Consider the following 24,183-nt stretch of genomic DNA (forward strand, 5'->3'; position numbering starts at 1 on the left):
AGAGATCATTCCAACACTCATGTTTAGACTCTAGCATTGAAAGTGAACACTGAAACCTCATTAAAGGCAGGAAACCCAGATGCAAACAGCATGAGGTATGTCAACAAGATATGCCATGTAGCATACTTGGCTTATTTTTCTATTTAAATCTTATGATTGCTTATTTATCAAACCACTTTCACCAGTTTAATACCTTCTTCTTCCATCATTTGAAATGGTCACTCGAAATAGAATGCTGTAGTTGCTGTGGTGTCTGTATTAGGGTAGGATCTGGGGAGGTTTCTGTCACTGAAGAGTGAGGACAGCCTCTTACAACTTCCTGTTCCCAGAACCAAAGGATGATGGAGTTGCTGACTTGCTACAGCAGAAAATTCCACACTGTCAATACCAACAACCTTACTCAAGTCACGGCCCATCCCCACCCTGCTTTATAGTAACTTCTGTATCTTTGAGGCAAAGAACCGCCTATACAGAATGTTCCCAGGCTAGACTTCACCAAGGAGAGATTGGGACGGTGGTAGAGGATGCCTCATCCTCAGAGCTGACTTCCCAGTGGACTCCAGAAAAAGCCCCTCTTCACCATCTGCTTGTCAGCTTCCCAAGAACTGTGAGCATGAGAGGCAGGCCTCCAGCTACTGAATGGGACTAGCGGCCATTTCCTATGGTGCAGGAAGCTCGTGTCTGCCCCACAGCCCTCATACTGGATGTTCCTTACTGAGTTCACCTCATCTCCAGATGCTCCCATGGTCTCTATGTACAGACTTGTCTTGGCAAACACAGTTTGTGTCTTTATAAGAGAGCGTTCTGAAATTCTAGCTACAGTTAGAATCAATCAATAGATACCAAACTTTCAAACTGGAAGCAAGTGAAAATTGCTCATCCTGGTTAATTACACATTTTCCTGATGCTGGTGCCCACACTCTATTTTGGGTATTGCGTGATTTACATGTTACTTTGAATATTTCTATAAGCCATGTATTTAAAACCAGACTAATAATGCAAAAAGATTTATATTAAGCTCGGAGCCTCTAACTTATGCACACGTAGTTAAATTCTTAGCACATACTGCCTCTAACAAAGCTTATGTTCTGAACATTTTTATTTTTGAATATTAATAAGATAGAGCAGTGTGCTAAGTCTTAGCATGCATGCAAAATCTATCTTGAGCAATCTGGAGTAATTTAAGAGAAACTGGCTTGCACATTTTGTAACTTTTTCAAAGTAGAGAAGCACTGCAGAAGAGAAGGGCCAGAAGAGAAGGGCCAGAAGAGAAGGGCCAGAAGAGAAGGGCCTTCGGTTTGCTCAGAGCAATGGTTCCCGGCACCCCCCATGCTGCAAGCCTGCACAGTCCCTGTGTCGGGACGACCCCCAACTGTAAAATCAGTTCATTGCTACTTCTCAACTGCAGTTTTGTTACTGTTATGAATTGTAATGTAAATATTGGAAATGCAGGATATCTGCAGACCCCAGCGGTCACATCCCACAGGTTGAGAACCACCTTCTCAGAGGCCCACCAGCCATTGCTCCTTTGCTATATAGAAGCTTTCTGATCTGAGACAATCTATCTGTTCAGTAGTTACCTGTGATTTGTGAAGCATGTTCAAATTATTAATTATTGCAAAAGATTATAATTTCTTTGGTGCTCTAAGCTCCTTTTGCAAAAATCAGTTGTCTTGCACATGTAGCCTTGGCTGTCTGGCCTTGCTTTGTAGACCAGGCTGGCCTCAAACTCAGAGATCTGCCTGCCTCTGCCTCCCTAGTGCTGGGATTAAAGGCATGTGACACCGCTCCTGTCTGTGGCTTTACTTCTTTTACTTTCTTCTGTGATCTTGTTCTACATATCTTGATTTATGACAGTGCTAAGGTTTTGTAGTATATTTTAGAGCCTGATGATCCAATAGCACTTGATTTGTTCATAATGCATTCCATTTAAAAAACGATTAAAAGGTTATAAAATAAGAATAGGCTTCAAAAACATGTGCAAAATGCATAGGAACAAAATTCTAAACTGTTGCTATGGGATATCTATAAAATTTGAGTAAAAAAAAATCTGTTTTTATATCACAAAATTTTACGTTATAGAAACCAGTTAATAATAATGGGTCCATGGAGCTGATCAGTAGCCATACAAAGAATTTTCTCTACAGGAACAGTCTAAGGAATCTGCTAGCAAGTCAAACGTTATCAAACAATATGTTTCCAAAACTTAAGACAGGGCCTGGGCAGATGAGGACATGACTTTGACCCCTAGAATTCATGCTATTTTTTTTAAACTTTCCACATCTGTACTGTATTCACATCATTTCTCCCCAAACTTCTATTCCTCCAACTCTTCCCACATCCCCTCCAAACCTTTTCAAGTTCATGTCTTCTTTTCCTTTAATTATTATTGTTTTGTATACACACACACACACACACACACACACATACACTTACACACACACATAGATGATAGGTGAATATAAATATAATATAGATATAAAATAAACATCCACAAGTAAATGGCAGATGTGATAGATAGATAGATAGATAGATAGATAGATAGATAGATACATAGATACATAGATAGATACATAGATACATAGATACATAGATACATAGATAGACAGAGATATTAAATAAATACAGAAATGCAATCTGCTGAGTCCATCTAGCGCTGCTCATTTGTACACGTGTTAGGGCTGACCACTTGGTATGAGGTAACCAATTGGGAAGTTTGTCCCTGAAGAAAATTGATTCTCTTTTAGCAGTTACTAATTGCCTATGGGCCCTATGGACTCACCCCGCCCCCATGAAAGTGTGCACTGGCAATCACAGTACTGAAGAGGGAGACACAAACATATCCCAGGGGCTTTCTAGCCAGTCGGCATGCTTGGTGAATTCCGAGTCAGTGAGAGATCCTCATGCATGCACTCACAGTACACATCCCACACCCATTCATAAATACTCGATAGAACTGAAGATAGGACAGCTGGGACCGGAATATAGATTTTTAAATTTTTTTTATTTATTACAATTTGTTCACTTTGTATCCCAGCTGTAGCCTCCTCCCTTATCTTGTCCCAATCCTGTCCTCCCTCCCTCTTCTCCCGCCCCTTCTGCAGTCCACTCATAGAGGAGGTCCTCCTCCCCTTCTATCTGACCCTAGTCTATCAGGTCTCATCAGGACTGGCTGCACTAACTTCCTCTGTGGCCTGGTAAGGCTGCTCCCCCCTCCCCCCATCAGGGGGAGGTGATCAAAGAGCCAGCCACTGAGTTCATGTCAGAGACAGTCCCTATTTCCCTTACTATGGAACCCACTTGGACACTGAGCTGCCATGGGCTACATCTGTGCAGGGGTTCTAGGTTATCTCCATGAATAGTCCTTGGTTGGAGTATCAGTCTCAGAAAAGACCCCTGTGCCCTGACTTTTTGGTTCTGTTGCTCTCCTTGTGAAGCTGCTGTCCTCTCCGGGTCTTTCTATCTTCCCCTTCTTTCATAAGATTTCCTGAACTCTACTCGTAGTTTGGCTATGAGTCTCTGCATCAGCTTTAATACCTCTTTCAGAGGACCTCTGTGGTATGCTCCTGTCCTGTTTCCTGCTTTCTACATTTTCCGAGGTCTATCCTGCTTGCCTTTCTGAATGAGGATTGATCATCTTACCCATGGTTCTTCTTCTTGCTTAGCTTCTTTAGTAATCCAACTAAAAAATGGGGTGCAGAACTAAACAGAATTCTCAATAGAGGAATATCAAATGGCAGAGAAACGCTTAAAGAAATATTCAATGTCCTTAGCCATCAGGGAAATGCAAGTCAAAACAACCCTGAGATTTCACCTCATACCCATTAGAATGGCTAAGATCAAAAACTCAAGTGACAACACATGCTGGAGAGGATGTGGAGAAAGAGGAACTCTCCTCCATTGCTGGTGGGAATGTAAACTTGTATAACCACTTTGGAAATCAGTCTGGCACTTTCTTAGACAGTTAGGAATAGTGCTACATCAAGATCCAGCTATACTACTCCTAGGCATATATCCAAAAGATGCTCAAGCATACAAACAAGGACATTTGCTCAACCATGTTTGTAATAGCCAGAACCTGAAAACAACCCAGATGTCCCTCAGTTGAGGAATGGATACAGAAATTGTGGTACATTTACATAATGGAACACTACTCAGCAATTAAAAACAAAGAAATCATGAAATTTGCAGACAAATGGTGGGAACTAGAAAAGATCATCCTGACTGAGGTATCCCAGAAGCAGAAAGACACACATGGTATATACTCACTCATAAGTGGATATTAGACATATAATATAGGATAAACATACAAAAATCTGTACACCTACAGAAACAAAGCAAGATAGAATATTGATTTTAAACACATAATTGAAATGATAATGATTAAAACTATGTGGCATTTAAGTTCTTTTTGTGTGTGTTGTTTTTCTGATACAAGATTTCTGTGTGTAGCTGTGACTGTCCTTGAACTCACAGGAATCCACCTGCCTCTACCTCCCAAATGCTAGGATTAAAGGCATGCACCACCACCGCCCAGCAACATATAAATTCTTACTCTGGCTGAGATAAAGAGAATCTGTTTTCTCTCCTCCCTTGAAGGACTGAAAAAGTGAAAACGTAGACAAGATAAGGAAAGACAGAATGTAGAGAGCACATTTTTAGACATCAAAGGACATCCTGTAGAGATACAAAATCAAGGGAGAAAAACCTTCCTAACTACCATCTAGAGAAAGGCTTTTAGGTCATGTTACAAGTGAAGGGTCTGTGTAGCACTGAGGAGTGGAGTAAAGATCTGAAGACCAAGGAAACTTCACAGAAGGTAGTGAGGAGGAGAGGCCAGCAGCCAGGGACTACAATGCCCAGAAGGTCCCCTCCAGTGTTCTGTGAAGTCAGTTTAGCACCTGCATGCGAATGAACACCCAAGGCTCAGAAAAGAACCTGTGCCCTCACTGAAGGGAGACATGCTTGGCACTGACACTTTGGTGGAAAGGGAGGACACGCCCAATAACTGAAAGAGAAAACCTCTTGGCTCATGGGTTCTTTGATAGAATTCCCATATCTTGTGCAAAAGTTTGCTGTGGACTGAATTATTATTTTCCTGCTTTCATGTCATCAACTGGTTTGAAAAAAAAAATGTGCTGTGCTCTCCAAAGGTGCAAAAACATTTTCTAGAATGCATGTAAGGAAATCTCTCTTTTTCTTTTATTATTTTTCTCTTGTCATTGTTAACATTTTTGTTAGTTTTGAAAAGACATGGCTTTCTGAATATTTCTAATTATAATTCAAATCCTTAAGGAGAAACACAGATTAATTCTGCCATACTCTGTCTCTGGCATAGTTTATTATTCACAGGGCTTCAGTTTATAAAGAGAATCTCTTTCACTCACAACATGCATGTTGACCATCTGCCTCCTATCCTCGTCCTCTTGCTTCCTTTTTCCCTTTCTAACTACGTTTTGTCTCCTCTTTCTTTATCTGGTCTCCCTGTCTGTGTATATGTGCATTTGTGTGTGTGTGTGTGTGTGTGTGTGTGTGTGTGTGTGTGTGTGTGGTGTGTCTGTTTATAAATCTAAGATCCACAAATGAAAGAAAAATATTTTTCATTCAAAGTCTGGCCTACTTCAGTGATGATGATCTTAGGTTATATACATTCTCCAGAAAATGGTGTAAGTTCCTTATTTTTTTTATGGCTGAATAAAACTTTATTGCTCATATATACACACATACTTATATATACCACATTTAATTTCTTCCTTTTGTAATATTTTTCCTTGACAATTTTGTACATGCAAACGTTTTATGCTTATTCTTTCCCTAACCTTCTCCTAACTCCATCTTACCCCTATCAACTCCCCAATCCCTATTAACCCTTTCCCCCAGATTTATGACTTTTTATTTATTTTGTTATAAACCATTTACTTTACCCAGAGCCATCTGTGTGACTTTTGGGTTGGAACTACCCCCTAGGGCCTAGTGGTGTCACCAGTAGATATTAAACTGAAAGTAATCTTTCTATCCCTGTCTTTTGGAATATATACAATTTACCCTTGTTCATTCAAATGATGATTTCTGTGCCCCAGTATCTGGTTTCAATCTAGACACTGCATTGTGATGTTTATTCTAAGCATCACCTGTCTCAAGTTTTTGTAAACTTGTAAAATGTCATCATTTATTCTCTATATTGTCAATTAAACAACCAGCCCCAATGCTGTGCAATGGAGAGAATAGGGAAGGACATCCTGTTCCAGAGGGGAAGGGAGGAAGCAGGAGAGAGGAGCAGAGAATCCAGAGGAGAGATCTGGGAACTACATGGAGAGATGGACTGGACCTAAGATATGACTAAAAGCAAGTATAAAGAGTGAATTCCGAATAGTAGGAAACTATGTGGGCTTGGAGGTTCAGGATGGAGTAATCATTGCCCCACATTGTGCTCTAGGTTAATTTAAGAAATCCCAGTCTCTGTGTGGTGATTTGGGTATACAGATGGTTTAGGAGTAACCACCGCTTAACTAAAAGATAAATCAATAGTAAATATTAATACCCACAACAAGCTGGTTTAGGGCTATCCATTGATCAAATAAAAGATAAATCAATAGTAAATATTAATAATCACAACAATCCCTCCTCTCTCCCTCCCTCCTTTTCTGCCTCTCTTCTTCCCTCCCTCCTTCCTTTCCTCCTTCCCTTCCTCTCTGGATCTGCTAACTGCAGCTAGTCTAGAAGGGAAGCAAATGACAGCCTGACTCCCTCCTCTCTCAGTCTTGACTGCTGATGAGCACACTCTTGCAGACCCAGCACTGGCATCTACAGCTGTTGCTGCCCTGGGTCTCAAGATCTGTGTCTCACCCAGATGACTTTCCCAGCATCTTCACCCTACATCCTTTTTGTTGTCTTTTCCTGAGCCTTGTGGGAGGAGGGATGCATGTAGCCCACTTTCTTTTTCCATCAGTCTATTGCTGGAGGTCAAGGTTAATTCTTTCCTTACCTTTGTGAGTAGTGCTGCAACGAATGTGATGTGTGAGTGTCCCTCTCACATCTTTTAAAGGAACCAACAGTTGTTTAGAGTGTAGTCAAAATTAACTACAGAAATCTGTACATATGGCAGAGTGCCAGTGTTGTAAACATTTACTCATTCTCTCCTTTAAAGAGCAAAAGTATTCAGAGAAAGGAATGTACAATTTTAGATCTCGTCTCAATGATGCCAGACTCCAACAGAACCACAAAGGTGAGAGGCGTGCTGGGCACGCTTGAGATAAGGCTAAAGAAGACAGCAGGTATCTTAGACAAGACTTTCAGATCAGCACAGCTGAGCATTCCTAAACAAAAACACCATTTGAAAACTTTTGAAGTAAAGAATCCTGTCTGGAAGGTAGGACTAAACATTCAAAATCCATTTCTTCCAGAGTAGCCTGTGTAAACTGTGGATGGACGCATGAGCCCTGGACAATGCATTCCAAGCTAGAGAGCATGGTGGACACCTAGCCTCTGCTTTCCCCAGGCCTCCAGAAGCATCACATTGTCTCAGATGTTGGAACAACATCGTATCACCAGAATTTAAAGAAGTAACAAGGTTACTAATTATTTCTTCTGTCTGCAAACGTGTTCTCACTTATTATCCTCCAACATTGCATCTAAAAACTACAAAGAGTTTCCTGTGGTCAGTTATTAAGTTTAAGAACATTTTGTGATTCTCTGACTGTATGGTAAATGCACTGTAATTGCTTAAGTTGATTTTTAAATAACAAGAACAGCAGATGTTAATGAATGAAAACACAGTGGATTTCCAGAAAAATGGGGCAACATCTGGAAGAGTCTCAGGTTTGTGCACAAGCTGCCCAGATGAAGGCATTGGGGAAGGCTGTAACTGTAGATTTCAAACTCTAGGTAATAATAGCATAATGCAGTAAGATAACATAACTCAATTTAACTGCAAATGTAAATTTACAATAGTAATTAGTTATCAAACTTATTCACACAAACTTTTTATATTTATAATATTAACAACTACTTTACCATAACGATATGCCATCCTTTTCCCAACTGCAATAATTATACTGCCAATATTAACTATAATTTTCTGGGCAGATAATATATGAGTGCTATCTGATTCTTTACTTGATTCTTTGCAGAGTTAATGTTTAAAAAAAAAAAATTGGCACTGCATATTGCCCGCACTCTGCAGGTGATTTGTGGAAGTCTTTGTGTATGGAAGTTTGGTGGAGTAGTTACAATGACTTTTACCTTTCCTGTCACCTTTCCCGTTAAAAGGCTATTTCCCATATCTTATAAAGCTTCAGGTAGAGGAAGAAATTAGAACACCTTCCTGCAGTACAATCGATTTGGCTGTCCTAAGTTCAGAGAAAGCACAGAGCCTAGCCTGTTTAGTGACCTCTTTAAGTATCAGACTGTGATAACAATCAATTGTGCCAGGCCTGGGCAGCAATGAATGCAAGAAAGATGCAGAAGTTAAAGAGGAGTTTGCTTCCTCAAAACTGGGATCTTTATCCAACCTACAGAGAAGGATTTGAAAAGTCTTTCTGGGCCATCAGCCTAAAGGTGACAATGCAGAAGACTGTAGCAATTTTCAAAACACCTATAGGCTAATAGCTCCTGAAAAGAGAATCCCAAGTGTCCTTTTGTTTGATTTCAGTGACACCCAGTGGAACACCATGTGGACAAAATGGGGGAAACTTTGAAAAACAACTTATGGACCTGGAAGTTTAATAACAAGTTCTGCACTTTTTGTCTTTTTAACAATGACTTTGGTACTATGTACAGGTCATTGTTTATGTGGCTGTGATCCTATAAGGATAAAAAAAGACCTAAGGAGGGGGTTTATTCTGGCTCATCATCAGAAAAGACACACCCGTCATGGTGGGGAAAGCATGGAGGCAAAGTGTGAGGTGACTGGACGCATCACATCCACCGTCAGGAGCCAAAGTCGGGACAGAAAGTGTGTCTGGGCTAAATAAAACTGTAAGACCCACCTCTCAGATCCACTTCCATCAGGAAGCCCCACCTCAAAGCCTGGCCACAGCAGGAGACTGAGTAGTCAGACACAGGAGCCTGCCTATATGGGGCATTTCATATTCTAACCGCAATATACTACATAGTGAGTTCATGTAATAAATGTTATATTTTGAAGATTTATGCAAGTAAGATTAGTATAGGTTCTTACAAGAACCGTTTAATAAAACATTCATATTTATACAGAAAAAGAAAGTTGTGTTTCAATGATTTTAAAGGACAGAGAAATTCTATAATTACCACAAATAGTCCATCAACCTCACCAACAATTTAGGATACATACTACCTTGCCTTCCTAGAAAGGATGCTCAAATATTCTTCATTTCTCATGTCCTGGTCATGCTTTAATGCAAAGCCCTTTTGTTGACATGGTAAAGAGTTTGCAAGGAGCTTTTGGCTAAAAAGGACTATTTTTCTTTTAGAAGCTGCATGTGTCCAGATACTTCAGAGTTTTCAAATGTTTTTAATTCCTTTGTGGCCTAATTTAGCAACTACCTGACAGTATCATTAGTATAAATACATTTTGTAAATAATATCAGACAGTTTTGGAACTTGGAAACATGTCTTTATTTTTAGTTTATTCCTAAAGGCATATTTCCTCTGAATTTCCAGGAATAAAATAAGACAAGATATGATGCTAGCTGGTATTGGCATAAAAACAGAAAGGAGGATCAATCGAACCGCATAGAAGACCCAGAAATAAACCCACACACCTATGAATACTCGATTTTTGACAAAGAAGCCAAAACCATTCAATGGAAAAAAGACAGCATCTTCAACAAATGGTGCTGGTCCAACCGGATGTCCACATGCAGAAAAATGAAAATAGATCTATATTTATCACCCTGCACAAAACTAAAGTCCAAGTGGATCAAAGACCTCAACATAAAACCAGATACTCTAAATCTGTTAGAAGAAAAAGTGGGGAACAGCCTAGAACTCATTGGCACAGGAGACAACTTCCTGAACAGAACACCAACAGCACAGGCTCTAAGAGCAACAATCAATAAATGGGACCTCATGAAACTGAAAAGCTTCTGTAAAGCAAAGGACACTGTCATCAAAACAAAACGCCTGCCTACAGATTGGGAAAGAATCTTCACTAACCCTTTATCTGACAGAGGACTAATATCGAGTATATACAAAGAACTAAAGAAGCTGAAAAGCAGCAAACCAAGTAATCCAATTATAAAATGGGGAACAGAGCTAAACAGAGAATTCTCTGTAGAGGAACATCGAATGGCAGAGAAACACTTAAAGAAATGCTCAACCTCATTAGCCACTAGGGAAATGCAAATCAAAATGACCCTGAGATATCACCTTACACCCATCAGAATGGCCAAAATGAAAATCTCAAGGGACAACACATGCTGGAGAGGTTGTGGAGAAAGGGGAACCCTCTTCCACTGCTGGTGGGAATGTAAACTGGTTCAACCACTCTGGAAATCTATCTGGCACTTTCTAAGACAATTAGGAATAGTGCTTCCTCAAGACCCAGCTATACCACTGCTAGGTATATACCCAAAGTTTGCTCAAGTACACAAAAGAGATATTTGCTCAACCATGTTTATAGCAGCTTTATTTGTAATAGCCAGAACCTGGAAAGAACCCAGATGTCCATCAACGGAGGAATGGGTACAGAAATTGTGGTATTTTTACACAATGGAATACTACTCAGCAATCAAAAAGGAGGAAATCATGAAATTTGCAGGCAAATGGTGGGACCTAGAAAAGATCATCCTGAGTGAAATATCCCAGAAGGAGAAAGACAAACATGGTATATACTCACTTATATAGACCTATAAGATATGATAAACATAATGAAATCTATACACCTAAAAAAGATAATCAAGAGAGCAGACATGGGGTAAGATTATCAATCCTTGTTTTGAAAGACAGATGGGATCTGCATTAAACATTGACAGGAATCTACTGAGCGCATTTGAAAAACTCTAACTAGCAGTGTTTTCAAAGCAAAGACTCATGACCAAACCTTTGGCAGAGTACAGGGAATCATAAGAAAGAAGGGGAGTTAGTCTGATGAGGAAAGGATAGGAGCTCCACAAGGACCATACATATCTGGGCACAGGGTCTTTTCTGAGACTGACATGCAACCAAGGACCATGTATGAATGTAACCTAGAACCTCTGCTCAGATGTAGCCTGTGGTAACTCAGTAACCAATTGGTTTCCCATAGTGAGGGGAACAAGGACTATTTCTAACAGGAACTCAATGACTGGCTCTTTGGCCTCCCCACCCCTCAAGGGAGGAGCAGTCCTGTTAGGCCACAGAGGAGAGCTTTGCAGCCAGTCCTGAAGATACCTGATAAAACAGGATCAGATGAATGGGGAGGAGGTTCCCCCTATCAGTGGACTTGGCAAGGGGCACGGTGGAGATGAGGGAGGGAGGGAGAGAGGGACTGGGAGGGAATGAGGGATCGGGACACGGCTGGGATACAGAGTTAATAAAATGTAACTGATAAGAAAAAAATAAAATATATATATATATAAAAAGATATGATGCTAGCAAAGAGGAAAAATGGTGTTATGGCAGGTGCCACAGTTCCTGGCTTCGTATAACTGGATATGATTGAGTGCAGTCAACAAAAACATGCACATCTGATGAGCTGCCAATCACAGTGTGTTTACAATCTCTCAGAAACTTTCCCAAAAGTTTATTTGAATGGATTCTTTACTAAGTTTTGTTCCATTTTCTAGGCAACTTTCACTCTGAAACCCAGATCACTTCTGATCCCGCCAGACATTTTTCTCGAATGAAGAACACTAGCCATATTCTTACTTGTGCCGTGGACATCTGGGGATGGCATTCATTTTGTTGTGTAAACATCACAGACTTTTTCTTCCCAAGACCATCTATGAGCAGACAGAACTCAGACCCATGACTTGATGAAAAAGGCACACTTAGAAGACTAAGTCATGCGCCAAAAGCTGCCTCCAGGGTCCCTGTGGATACTGTTTGTGTGTAGTCTAGCCGCACCTTCCTTTATGCCTTCTAATCATCTCCAGATTATTTGTAATCACTGTAAAGTCAGTGCCTCTGAAAGAGTTGCTATCTGTTGTATTACAGTCAAGGTCGGCACATGTTATGGACAGATGCAATTCTTTTTTTTTAATTTTATTTTATTATTAATTACACTTTATTCATTTTGTATCCTCCATAAGCCCCTCCCTCCTCCCCTCCCGATCCCACCCTCCCTCCCCTTTCTGCATGCATGCCACTCTCCAAGTCCACTGATAGGGGAGGTTCTCCTCTCCTTTCTGATCTTAGTCTATCAGTTCTCATCAAAAGTGGCTGCATTGTCCTCTACTGTGGCCTGGTAAGGCTGCTCCCCCCTCAGGGGGAGGTGATTAAAGAGCAGGCCAATCAGATTATGTCAGAGGCAGTCTCTCTTCCCATTACTATGGAACCCACTTGGACACTGAAATGCCATGGGCTACATCTGTGCAGGGGTTCTAGGTTATCTCCACGAATTGTCCTTGGTTGGAGTATGAGTCCCTGGGAAGTTTCCTGTGTTCAAATTATCTTGATCTGTTGCTCTGCTTGTGGAGTTCCCATCCCCTCCAGCTCTTACTATTTCTCACTTCTGACATAAAATTCCATTCATTCTGCCCATCAGTTGGCCATCAGGCTCAGCATCTGCTTTGACAGTCTATACTGCAGAGGCTTTCAGAGGCCCTCTGTGGCAGGTTCCAAGATTGTTTCCTGTTTTCTTCTGGCTTTCAGGGGACCTCTGTAGCAGGTTCCGAGGTGGTTTCCTATTTTCTTTTTCTTCTGATGTCCATCCTCTTTGCCTTTCAGGATGGGGATTGAACATTTTAGTTAGGGTCCTCTCTTTTGCTTAGTTTGTTTAGATGTACAGATTTTAGTGGGTTTATTCTATGTTGTATGTTTATATGAGTGAGTATATCCCATGTGTGTCTTTTTGCTTCTGGGACAACTCACTCAGGATGATCCTTTCCAGGTCCCACCATTTACCTGCAAATTTCGTGATTTCCTTATTTTTCATTGCTGAGTAATACTCCATTGTATAGATGTACCACAGTTTCTGCATCCATTCTTCAGTTGAGGGGCATCTGGGCTGTTTCCAGCTTCTGGCTATTACAAATAAAGCTGCTACAAACATGGTTGAGCAAATGTCCTTTTTGTGTACTTGCGCCTTTTTTGGGTATATGCCTAGGAGTGGTATGGCTGGATCTTGAGGAAGCGCTATTCCTAGTTGTCTGAGAAAGCGCCAGATTGATTTCCAGAGTGGTTGTACAAGTTGACATTCCCACCAGCAGTGGAGGAGGGTTCCCCTTTCTCCACAACCTCTCCATTTTCATCTTGGTCATTCTGATGGGTGTAAGGTGAAATCTCAGGGTTGTTTTGATTTGCATTTCCCTAATGGCTAATGAGGTTGAGCATTTCTTTAAGTGCTTCTCTGCCATTTGATATTCCTCTACAGAGAATTCTCTCTTTAGCTCTGTTCCCCATTTTTTAAGTGGATTACTTGGTTTGTTGCTTTTCAGCTTCTTTAGTTCTTTATATATACTGGATATGAGTCCTCTGTCAGATAAAGGGTTGGTGATGATTCTTTCCCAATCTGTAGGCAGTTGCTTTGTTTTGATGATGGTGTCCTTTGCTTTACAGAAGCTTTTCAATTTCATGAGGTCCCATTTATTGATTGTTGCTCTTAGAGCCTGTGCTGTTGGTGTTCTGTTCAGGAAGTTTTCTCGTGTACCAATGAGTTCTAGGGTATTCCCCACTTTTTTTTCTAGCCGATTTAATGTGTCTGGTTTCATATTGAGGTCTTTAATCCACTTGGACTTCAGTTTTGTGCAGGGTGATAAGTATGGATCTATTTTCATTTTTCTACATGTAGACATCCAGTTGGACCAGCACCATTTGTTGAAGATGCTATCTTTTTTCCATTGTATGGTTTTGGCATCTTTGTCGAAAATCAGGTGTCCATAAGTGTGTGGGTTTATTTCTGGGTCTTCTGTTCGATTCCATTGATCCACCATCCTGTTTCTATGCCAGTACCATGCAGTTTTTATAACTGTTGCTCTATAGTATAGCTTGAGATCAGGGATGGAGACCAGAAGATCTTTTATTGTAGAGGATTGTTTTAGCAATTCTCGGTTTCTTGTTATTCCATAAGAAGTTGAGAATATTTCTTTCCAGTTCTGTAAAGAATTGTGTTGGCAATTTAATGGGAATTGCATTAAATCTGTAGATTGCTTTTGGTAGGATGGCCATTTTTACTATGTTAATCCTGCCAAGCCATGAGCATGGGAGATCTTTCCATCTTCTCATATCTTCCTCTAATTCTTTCTTCAGAGACTTGAAATTTTTTTCAGACAAGTCTTTGACTTGCTTGGTTAGGGTTACACAAAGGTACTTTATGTCATTTGTGGCTATTGTGAATGGTGTTGTTTCCCTAATTTCATTCTCAGCCCTTTTGTCTTTTGTACACAGGAGGGCTACTGATTTTTCAGAGTTAATTTTGTATCCGGCCACTTTGCTGAAGGTGTTTATGAGCTGTAGGAGTACCCTGGTAGAGTTTTTGGGGTCACTCATGTATACTATCATATCATCTGCAAATAGTGATAATTTGACTTCTTCCTTTCCCATCTGTATCCCCTTGATCTCCTTCAACTGTCTTATTGCTCTAGCAAGGACTTTCAGCACTATGTTGAAGAGGTAGGGAGAGAGTGGGCAGCCTTGTCTTGTCCCTGATTTCAGTGGGATTGCTTTAAGTTTCTCTCTGTTCAGTTTGATGTTGGCTATAGGCTTGCTGTATATGGCCTTTACTATGTTTAGATATGTGCCTTGTATCCCTGATCTCTCCAATACTTTAAACATGAATGGATGTTGGATTTTGTCAAATGCTTTTTCAGCATCTAGGGAGATTATCATGTGGTTTTTTTCTTTCAGTTTGTTAATATGGGGGATCACATTGATGGATTTCCATATATTGAACCACCCCTGCATACCTGGGATGAAGCCTACTTGGTCATAGTGGATGTTATCTTTGATGTGTTCTTAGATTCGGTTTGCAAGTATTTTGTTAAGTATTTTTGCATCAATGTTCATAAGGGAGATTGGCCTGAAATTCTCTTTCTTTGTTGAGTCTTTGTGAGGTTTAGGTAACAAGGTGACTGTGGCTTCATAGAATGAGTTTGGTAGTGTTCCTTCTGTTTCTATTTTGTAGAATAGTTTGAAGAGAATTGGAGTTAGCTCTTCTTTGAAGGTCTGCTGGAATTCTGCGCTGAATCCATCTGGTCCTGGGCTTTTTTTGGATGGGAGACTTTTGATGACTGCTTCTATTTCTTTGGGGGATATAGGACTATTGAATTGATTTACCTGGTCCTGATTCAGCTTTGGTAAGTCAAATAGATCAAGAAAATTGTCCATTTCATTTAGATTTTCAAATTTTGTTGAGTATAGACTTTTGAAGTAAGTCCTAATGATTGTTTGGATTTCCTCAGTGTCTGTAGTTATGTCCCCCTTTTCATTTCTGATTTTGTTGATTTGGGTGGTGTCTCTCTGCCTTTTAGTTAGCTTGGCTAAGGGTTTGTCGATCTTGTTGATTTTCTCAAAGAACCAGCTCTTGGTTTCATTGATTCTTTGAATTGTTTTATTTGTTTCTAATTGATTGATTTCAGCCCTGAGTTTGATTATTTTCAGTCATCTACTCCTTTTTGGTGTGTCTGCTTCTTCTTTTTCTAGGGATTTTAAGTGGGCCATTAAGTTGCTTGAATGAGCTGTCTCGAATTTCTTCTTGAAGGCACTTAGTGCTATGAACTTTCCTCTTAGCACTGCTTTCATTGTGTCCCATAAGTTTGGGTATGTTGTGTCTTCATTTTCATTGAGTTCTAGGAAGACTTTAATTTCTTTCTTTATTTCTTCCCTGACCCAGCTGTCATTTAGTAACAAGTTGTTCAGTTTCCATGAGTGTGTAGGCTTTTAGCTATTTCTGTTGTTATTGAAGTCCAGCTTTATTCCATGGTGATCAGACAAGATATAAGGGATTATTTCAGTCTTCTTGTATCTGTTGAGGCTTGCTTTGTGACCAACTATATGGTCTATTTTGGAGAAGGTTCCATGAGGTGCTGAGAAGAAGGTAAATTCTTTTGTGTTTGGGTATAAAGTTCTGTAATGTCTGTGAGGTCCATTTGATTCATGACCTCTGTCAGAGATAGTTTCTTTGTTTAATTTCTGTTTTGTTGACCTGTCCTTTGTTGAGAGTGGGGTGTTGAAATCTCCCACTATTAATGTGTGGGGATCTATATGTGGTTTAAATTTTATCAATGTTTCTTTTACAAATGTGGGTGCTCTTGTATTTGGGGCATAGATGTTCAGAATTGTGATGTCTTTCTGGTGGAATTTTCCCTTGATGAGTATGAAGTGTCCTTCCCCATATCTTTTTTATTAATTTTGGTTGAAAGTCTATTTTATCAGATATTAGAATGGCTACTCCTGCTTGTTTTTAGGTTCCATTTGCTTGGAAAGTCGTCTTCCAACCTTTTACCTTCAGGTAATGTCTATCTTTGTGCCTTAGGTGTGTTTCTTGTATGCAACAGATTGCTGGGTTTTGTTTAACGTATCCATTCTGTTAATCTGTGTCTTTTATTGGATAGGTGAGTCCATTGATGTTGAGAGAGATTAATGACCAGTGGCTGTTAATTCCTTTGATTTTGATGTTGGCTGTGGTCATAAGGTTGTGTGTTTGGTTGCTTTTTGTTTTACTGTAGTAAGGTTAATTATTTCCTGTGTTTTCTTGACAGAAGCTAATTTTATTGGGTTGTATTTTCCCTTCTAGTGTCTTCTGTAATGTTGGATTTGTGTGTAGGTGTTGTTGAAATTTGTTTTTGTCATTGAATGTCTTGTTTTCTCTGTCTATGAGGACTGAGAGTTTTGCAGGGTATAGTAGCCTGGGCTGACATCTGTGTTCTCTTAGGGTCTGCATGATATCTGTCCAGGCCCTTCTGGCTTTCATAGTTTCTGTTGAAAAGTCAGGTGTGATTCTAATGGGTTTGCCGTTATATGTTACTTGGCCTTTTTCCCTTGCAACTTTTAGTATTTCTTCTTTGTTCTGTATACTTACTGTTATGATTATTATGTGGCGGGAGGATTTTCTTTTCTGGTCAAATTTGTTGGGTGTTCTGTAGGCCTCATATATTCTTATTGGCTTCTCCTTTAACTTGGGGAAATTTTCTTCAATGATTTTGTTGAAAATATTTTCTGGGCCTTGGAGAAGGAAGTCTTCTTTTTCCTCTATTCCTATTATTCTTAGGTTTTGTCTTTTCATATTGTCTTGGATTTCTTGGACAGTCTGTGTCAAGAATTTTTTGGATTTAACATTTTCTTTGACAGATACATCGATTTCTTCCATTGTATCTTCTACACCTGAGATTCTCTCTTCCATTTCTTGTAGTCTGTTGGTTATGCTTACCTTTGTAGTTCCTGTTTTTTTCCCTAAATTCTTCCTCTCCATTATTTCCTCCATTTGTGTTTTCTTTAATTTTTCCAGTTCTATCTTCAGGTCTTGAGTTGTTTTGTTTACTTCCTTCACCTGTCTGATTGTACTTTCCTCTTTTTCTTTTAGTTCTTTCAACTCTATTCCTTTTATTTCTTTCAGTGATTTAATTATTTCTTCTCTGAAGGCCGCAAGCTGTTTGACTGCATCTTCCTGTATTTCTTCACAGATGGCCATAATCTGCTTGTCTTTTTCTTCCTCCATTTCTTTACAGATAGCCACGATCTGTTTGGTTTTGTCTTCCTCTAATTCTTTACATATTTTATTTGTTTCCTTTATTATCCTCTTCATCAGCATAGATGTAAGGTCATCTTCTTGATTTTCTATTATGCTGCGTTGTCCAGGGCTGTTCGCCCCTGGATGGCTGGGTTCTGGAGATGCCATATTGCTCTGTCTTTTGTTGATTGAGCTTTTACGCTGACCTCTACCCATTGGGCTGATTTAGGTATTGGCTGTTAGTTTCTGTGCTTCCTGGAGTCCTGAGGTAGGGAGAATCCCCTTATCTGGAAGATGATTTTTCCTGAAGGAGTCCTTCTCTGCTTTTTGGTTATGGTCACTGTATGGCCAGTGTTTCTCAGGAGTTGCCACTGCTCACCTCAGGTTTATAGCCCTGAGTAGTAGCTGTGGTCTATGTTAGGCAGGGGGGGCTCTCCTCTTACCCATAGAAGTTCTCAAGACAGCTGCTCCACTGCTGGGTTTCTCGTTATAAATTTAATGTGCTCCTGCTCACTAAACTTCCAGGTACAGTCCTCTTGAAGAACTGTTATGCCAGGTTCTCAGGACCCTCAGAGACCACCAGGAGACAACTTGATGCAATTCCAAGAGAGCTTTATTACGAGAGCAATCAAACTCAGAACCCAAGTCTCTCTGGCGCAGCAGTAGAGAAGTGGGACCCCGAGGTCTGAGTGAACAGGATTTTTAAAAGGAAAGTCTGTGAGCTGGGGGTTTCCAAGGCAGCAAGCAGGGGGGCACAAGCCTTGGTGTTACAGAATTGGGTGAAGTTTAGCAGGGCGGGGTGACCTTTTCTGAGGCACATAATCACAATGGCTAAGGCATATAATCACAATGGCTATTTTTCTAAACCATATCTGAAACATTGGGGAGAATTTTCCCACCCAATTCTCAACCGATCCCCATTGATTATTGCCAGGGAGTTTGTCTATGGAGCATTTATTCTGTTATATTTCCTGGAGGCTGTTGTTAGGAGAGTTAACTTTGTTTTCTGCCAGGTGTACACTCTGTGATATTTCCTGGTACCTGAATTCAGTTCCCAGTCAAGATCTTTATTTCAAAATGGAGTTATATTCAGGCTATCTTAAGCTCTCTAGAACCTGCTGATTCCCTAGCTGTGGGGTTTTCTCCCAACAGGGAAACTCAGTCTGTTATCCTGGGGCACACAGTTCTTTCTGGGAAAGTGAGAGGTGCGCCCAGCAAGTCTCGGGGCCAGAGGCTGAGTGCTCCGCTCTGGACCTGGAGAATGTGCACCTAAGTTGAGTTGGCACCTGGGGGCACTGGTCTGGTCTGGAGGCTGGGTGCCTCACTCTGGACCAGAAGCTGTGTGTCCCTGTCTGGGATGGCGACTGCAGGCACTGCTCTGGTCCAGACACTGTGGGTGCAGCCCTCTTGAAGGACCAGGGATTCCCACAGTTTTGACAATCTAGCTAGGGATAACTGGTTGATCCTTGGCACAGTATCTGAGGGCTGCTGTAATGGCTCTCTGGCTTTTGTAGGTCTGAGGATGCAGCTGTGTGTCCCAGTGCCCTAGGGGAACTCAATAACGGCGGCTGAGCACAGTGCTCCTGCCTGCCTTAGAGCCTAGAGTCTGCGTGAATCCAGGAAGTCTTTTGGTGCTGGGTGTCCTGAGCATTAGAGCTGATGATCCCCTCCGCTGGGGGTTTCCTCCTGCCAGAGACACCCAGTCTTTGCTTTGTGGACTGCTGTTCTGTCTGGGGTGGCGAGTAGAACCCACAGGCACAGATGACCACTTGTGGCTCCGCCTTTCTGGCCTTTGGGATCCTTGGTGCCTGCCTAAACTGGGTAATTTTCCCAAGACCTTTTCAGGGTGGAGGTGTCGGCTGAGTGCTCTGAGATCAGACCAGCCGTTTCCCTCCCTGTGGGTTTGCACCTGCCAGTGAAACGCAGTCTCTGGTGCCCTGGTGCCCACAGTTCTATCTGAGGCGGCGAATCAGGTGCGCAGGCAGGCAGGGCTCCGCGCAGGCGCCTGGGTCCCCAGCTCTGGTTCTGGGCTGGCTCCTGGGGCGCACGTGGAACCTGAGTCTTTTCCAGGGGAAAAGTCTTTTCCTGGGTGACCTAAGGTGGGTCCCAATTGTTTCCTGCTCCGTGGGGTTATCTCTCGACTGGGAAATCCAGTCTGTGGTGTTGTGGGCCCACAGTTCAGTCTGGGACCATGACCAGATCACGCTGGCTGTAGCTCTGGGCTGGCGACCGAGTGCCTGGATCTCTTTCTCGGTTTAGCCGGGTGAGTTAAAGCTGATTGAATCCCCCACCGTGGGGTATCCTCTCACCTGTGAAACACAATCACTTGTGTTTTATGGCCACGAGTTCTGGTTGCTGGTCACTGTGACAATCCTGCTGTGCTGCTCCTCAGAATGAGAGTCCTCCTGGCACCACCATCTTGCCCTGCCTCCAGATGCAATTCTTTAAAGATACTTGTTCCATAGTTGGTTAAATCCAAAGACAATCCCTCTTTGTGAAGGTTCAACTTCATAAAGGAAGGAGCCACTACCTCACAGATGTTCTAGCACATAAGAGACAGTAGGAACTGAAATGTCAAAGAAAGTCTTAGAGGAAAAGGATGCACTCACACATGCCTGTTATCCCAGCACTTGGGGGATAGGTATCCAGGCCAGTCTGCGTGACACAGCAAGAGCCAGTCTAACAACAAAAACGGAAAAGAAAATTACTTTAAAGAAAAACGCACAGAACTTTGTAAACATGAAGGATGAAATTAAAGAGTGTACAGACGGTGAAAGAACAGTTAAGACTAGAGAAGAGCAAGAACTCAGTAATGAACACAGAGGAAACAGAAGCCAGTGCTTTGCACACTTGCCCTCATCTCCACGGCACATGGAGGTAGTACAGTCACCTTATAGCTAACGGAGAGTTAGCTGTGTGTTCACCACTCTAGCTTGATCTTTATTCAAGGGGAACATCTACCACGCTAGCTAACTGATTTCTAACCCATGATTGCATGGAATTAAAATAATATAAGAAGTGTACAGAACAAGAAAATTTGAACACAGGGAACTTCCCAGAGACTCATACTCCAACCAAGGACTATCCATGGAGATAACCTAGAACCCTGACAATGCAGCCACTTTTGACGAGAACTGATAGACTAAGATCAGAAAGGAGAGGAGGACCTCCCCTATCAGTGGACTTGGGGAGGGGCATGCATGCAGAAAGGGGTGGAGGGTGGGACCGGGAGGGGAGTAGGGAGGGGCTTATGGGGGGATACAAAATGAATAAAGTGTAATTAATAAAAATTTTTTAAAAAAGTTAAAAAAAAAAAGTGCAAAGGACAGGGTTGGAGAGTCACATGGTCCTGATACCGTGTGTCGGTAACTGGGCCAGATCCCAAATCTGTAGGAAAAATGACCATCTTCATAGTCTCTACCATTACAGAGACTATGGTGAGCAAAGCCACAAGGTAAGAAGAAGAAGAACAAGAGGGAAGCCAGAGTGACAGAGACAGGCTTGTTTTATATATATATATATCTCCATGAACGCAGAAAAATGGTCAAAATCTGGGATAAATGTGAGCATCCTATCTCAAATTAATGAACTCCCTACTTTATAGAAATCTGTACTCCGCTTTCCTACTATGTAACATTCCACTCACATTCACAGTAAGAACTCAGCAGCACATGGGATAATGTCACCCGAGGAAGACATGGATAACACACAATGAAAGTCAATAGAGGAATACAGGACCTGGGTGAGCAATCGCTGATCAGTGATGAGGGAACTGGGACAATACACTTGGCTAAGAACCTGTCCCTTGGCTCATTCAGCCGACTTATCATCACCACCATGAGGCAAGGATCCCATTAACTTTGTTGTGTATTAGAAAATTCTTCTCACAGCTGTGAAACAGAATCACCAGTGAGTGGTGTTTCTGACCATTATTCTACATTTGTGGTTTATTTATTTACCCCAGATGACTCTGTCTCGGGCTAAAACTCCAAGTTAATAATGCATTTTTAAGCAAAAAATATTTTCAGCAAAGTCAAAAGTATGGAAAAGATTTTAATCGAAGTTTGATTTGGACTCAGTAGTCTTAGGGTTTTTTTTTTAACATAATCACTCTAAGATTATATAGTTTGATTTTTCTCAGTTAACATACATATTTCCAGTTATATTAGTAGATATTTGATAGCACAATATAAAAAGTGGTATTTGAACTCTTGTCTCTTTGTTTAATGCTAACTTCTTATTAATTCGTTAACTAATTAATTAATTTGTTCCTTGCTCCCCAAGAGCATACTTCCCAAGACCTCACTGAGTCTTTGGTGATGAACTGTAGACTTGCAGATGCAAGGGCTTTCCAGAGAATAATTCAGAAAGATGCCTTCATCAGAAAGCTTGTCTTCACGCCTTTCCTGGAACTATATGTCCATCATCATCAGTGTTTCAGCAAGATTCCCAACTCAGGATCTCATCTACAGAGAAAAATAGGGAGAAAACTCTCATCCTTCCTCCAGGGCGAGGCATATTTCACTCTACCTGGGACACGTCCATTATCCATGTGTTACAATCCAGTTTCCCAGAGGATGGCCTTGGGTACTGAGCAATTGGCTTAGGGAAGTAGCACACGTCCTGGTACCATGAGTCTTCTATGGACCCACACTCTGGATTGGGGGGTTGATGGCCGCAGCATCCTTTACCGTTTCCACCCTGACATCCTGCATCTACCGTTGCAGCTGAACACGACACTGATAGGCTCAGGTGCTTACACCTTGGCAGCCCTTCCACAATCAGGGAGCCTATAAGTCCTAGAATAAAATTAGGACACTGAGACAACTACTATGGGTACCGTCAGCTGCTCCCACTGCTCCTTTACTTCTGGGTAGCCAGGATATCATGTACTTTTGTTCTCCTTTACTTTCACCTTAGCCCTCAGCCTTTAAGTTAAGTTACTAGAACTGAGACAAGAAAAGTGAATTATACAATGTCAAAGAAAGCTCCTCACATCTTCCAGGGCAAAAATGAAGCTCTGGCAGATAGTTAACATTTGTAACCAGTTTAATAGTCAAATTGAAATGCTGATAGCATATAAGACTTTGCTGTCTCTGCTCACCTTGATCCTCATTTTTTCAGCATTGTGCCTAGTGTGTGTGGAACACTGTCATAAACTGAGAAACCGGGAGGGCTAAGCATTGGTGAGGAGGCCACTGTGGGCCTGACCTTAACCATGTGAGCATTTATCAGTCAGGGTCCTGGCTGATAATGTGGCCATCACTCTCACTGAATGACTTTTTAATCATTTGTTATAACAGTACTACCAAAGGCATATTTGGATGCAGTCATTCATGTGAACACCTAAAACGTAATGATAACTTTCTTTTCTTAATACTGAATGTACAGAAGAAGAATCTTAAAAAAAAAACAAAAAAGAGGAATTCTGTCTAAACTTGTATTCCTCAAATGTTGATTGATTAGGGCCTTTCTGCTGTGTTTGGATATGTACTTAGGTCTTATGTAAACTAAACAAACACTCTACCACTAAGCTCCATTCCTAGTTGTCAATGAAAAATAAAGGATAAAAATGAGTTTGCAAATTCTTCTGAATTCATTACAACTCTCTGATATTAACACTTAGAATGTGCTTAGTGATGTGATTATTAATCTCATGTGCCTTAACAAAATCATACAAGTCTAATGGACATGCTATTATGGAAGAGGGAAATCTCCCAGAGCCTACATCATATAAAGAACTGCAGACATTTAACAGCTGCTAAGAGAGGAAGAGTTAGTCTTCTCCAGAGATGAGCCCCCAACCAGTTATCAATTACAAAGGTGTCAACCCAGAAATCATACACATACAAACAATGCTAAAGGAACTCGTGTGTGTGTGTGTGTGTGTGTGTGTGTGTGTGTGTGTTTTACAATAATAACCAAAGAAAAAGAGGCTGTGAATTTGAGAGAGAGCAAGTAAGGAATGAGAGAGGTGTAAGGGAAGAGATAGGGGAAAGGTTGGAAGAATGACAAGAAAATTATATAATTATATTTTTAATTAAAACGAGAATTACTAAGAAAAACAAAGTAAAATGCAAATAATATAAAGAGTTTTATCATGTAATTGAACTGTTACATTAAAAACCACCCAGGATTAAAAGGGATATTATAGAAATCACATGCCACCAGCCATGAGACAGTACATTGTTTTCATTGTAATTAATAAAAAAGTGGCTTTTGCTCTTTTTATAGTGATAAACATTCACCATTAATTTCTCCAGATTGAGATCTAAGAATGTTGCTACAAGAACTCACCTAACCCCAACCCTAACCCTAACCCTAACCCTAACCCTAACCCTAACCATAACCATAACCATAACCATAACCATAACCATAACCATAACCATAACCATAAC

The 24,183-nt window shown here is 40.9% G+C and overlaps 1 protein-coding gene across 1 annotated transcript in view; it reads right to left on the reverse strand.

The window, feature by feature from the left end:
- Positions 1 to 24,183, reverse strand: part of LOC129676295 (zinc finger protein 728-like) — a gene marked incomplete at its 3' end in the record, with an annotated part of 168,280 nt that overhangs the window by 125,986 nt on the left and 18,111 nt on the right.

This window comes from Psammomys obesus, unplaced genomic scaffold (assembly GCF_907164565.1).
Source record: "Psammomys obesus unplaced genomic scaffold, mPsaObe1.curated_primary_1811, whole genome shotgun sequence".
In the NCBI taxonomy this organism is placed as follows: domain Eukaryota; kingdom Metazoa; phylum Chordata; class Mammalia; order Rodentia; family Muridae; genus Psammomys; species Psammomys obesus.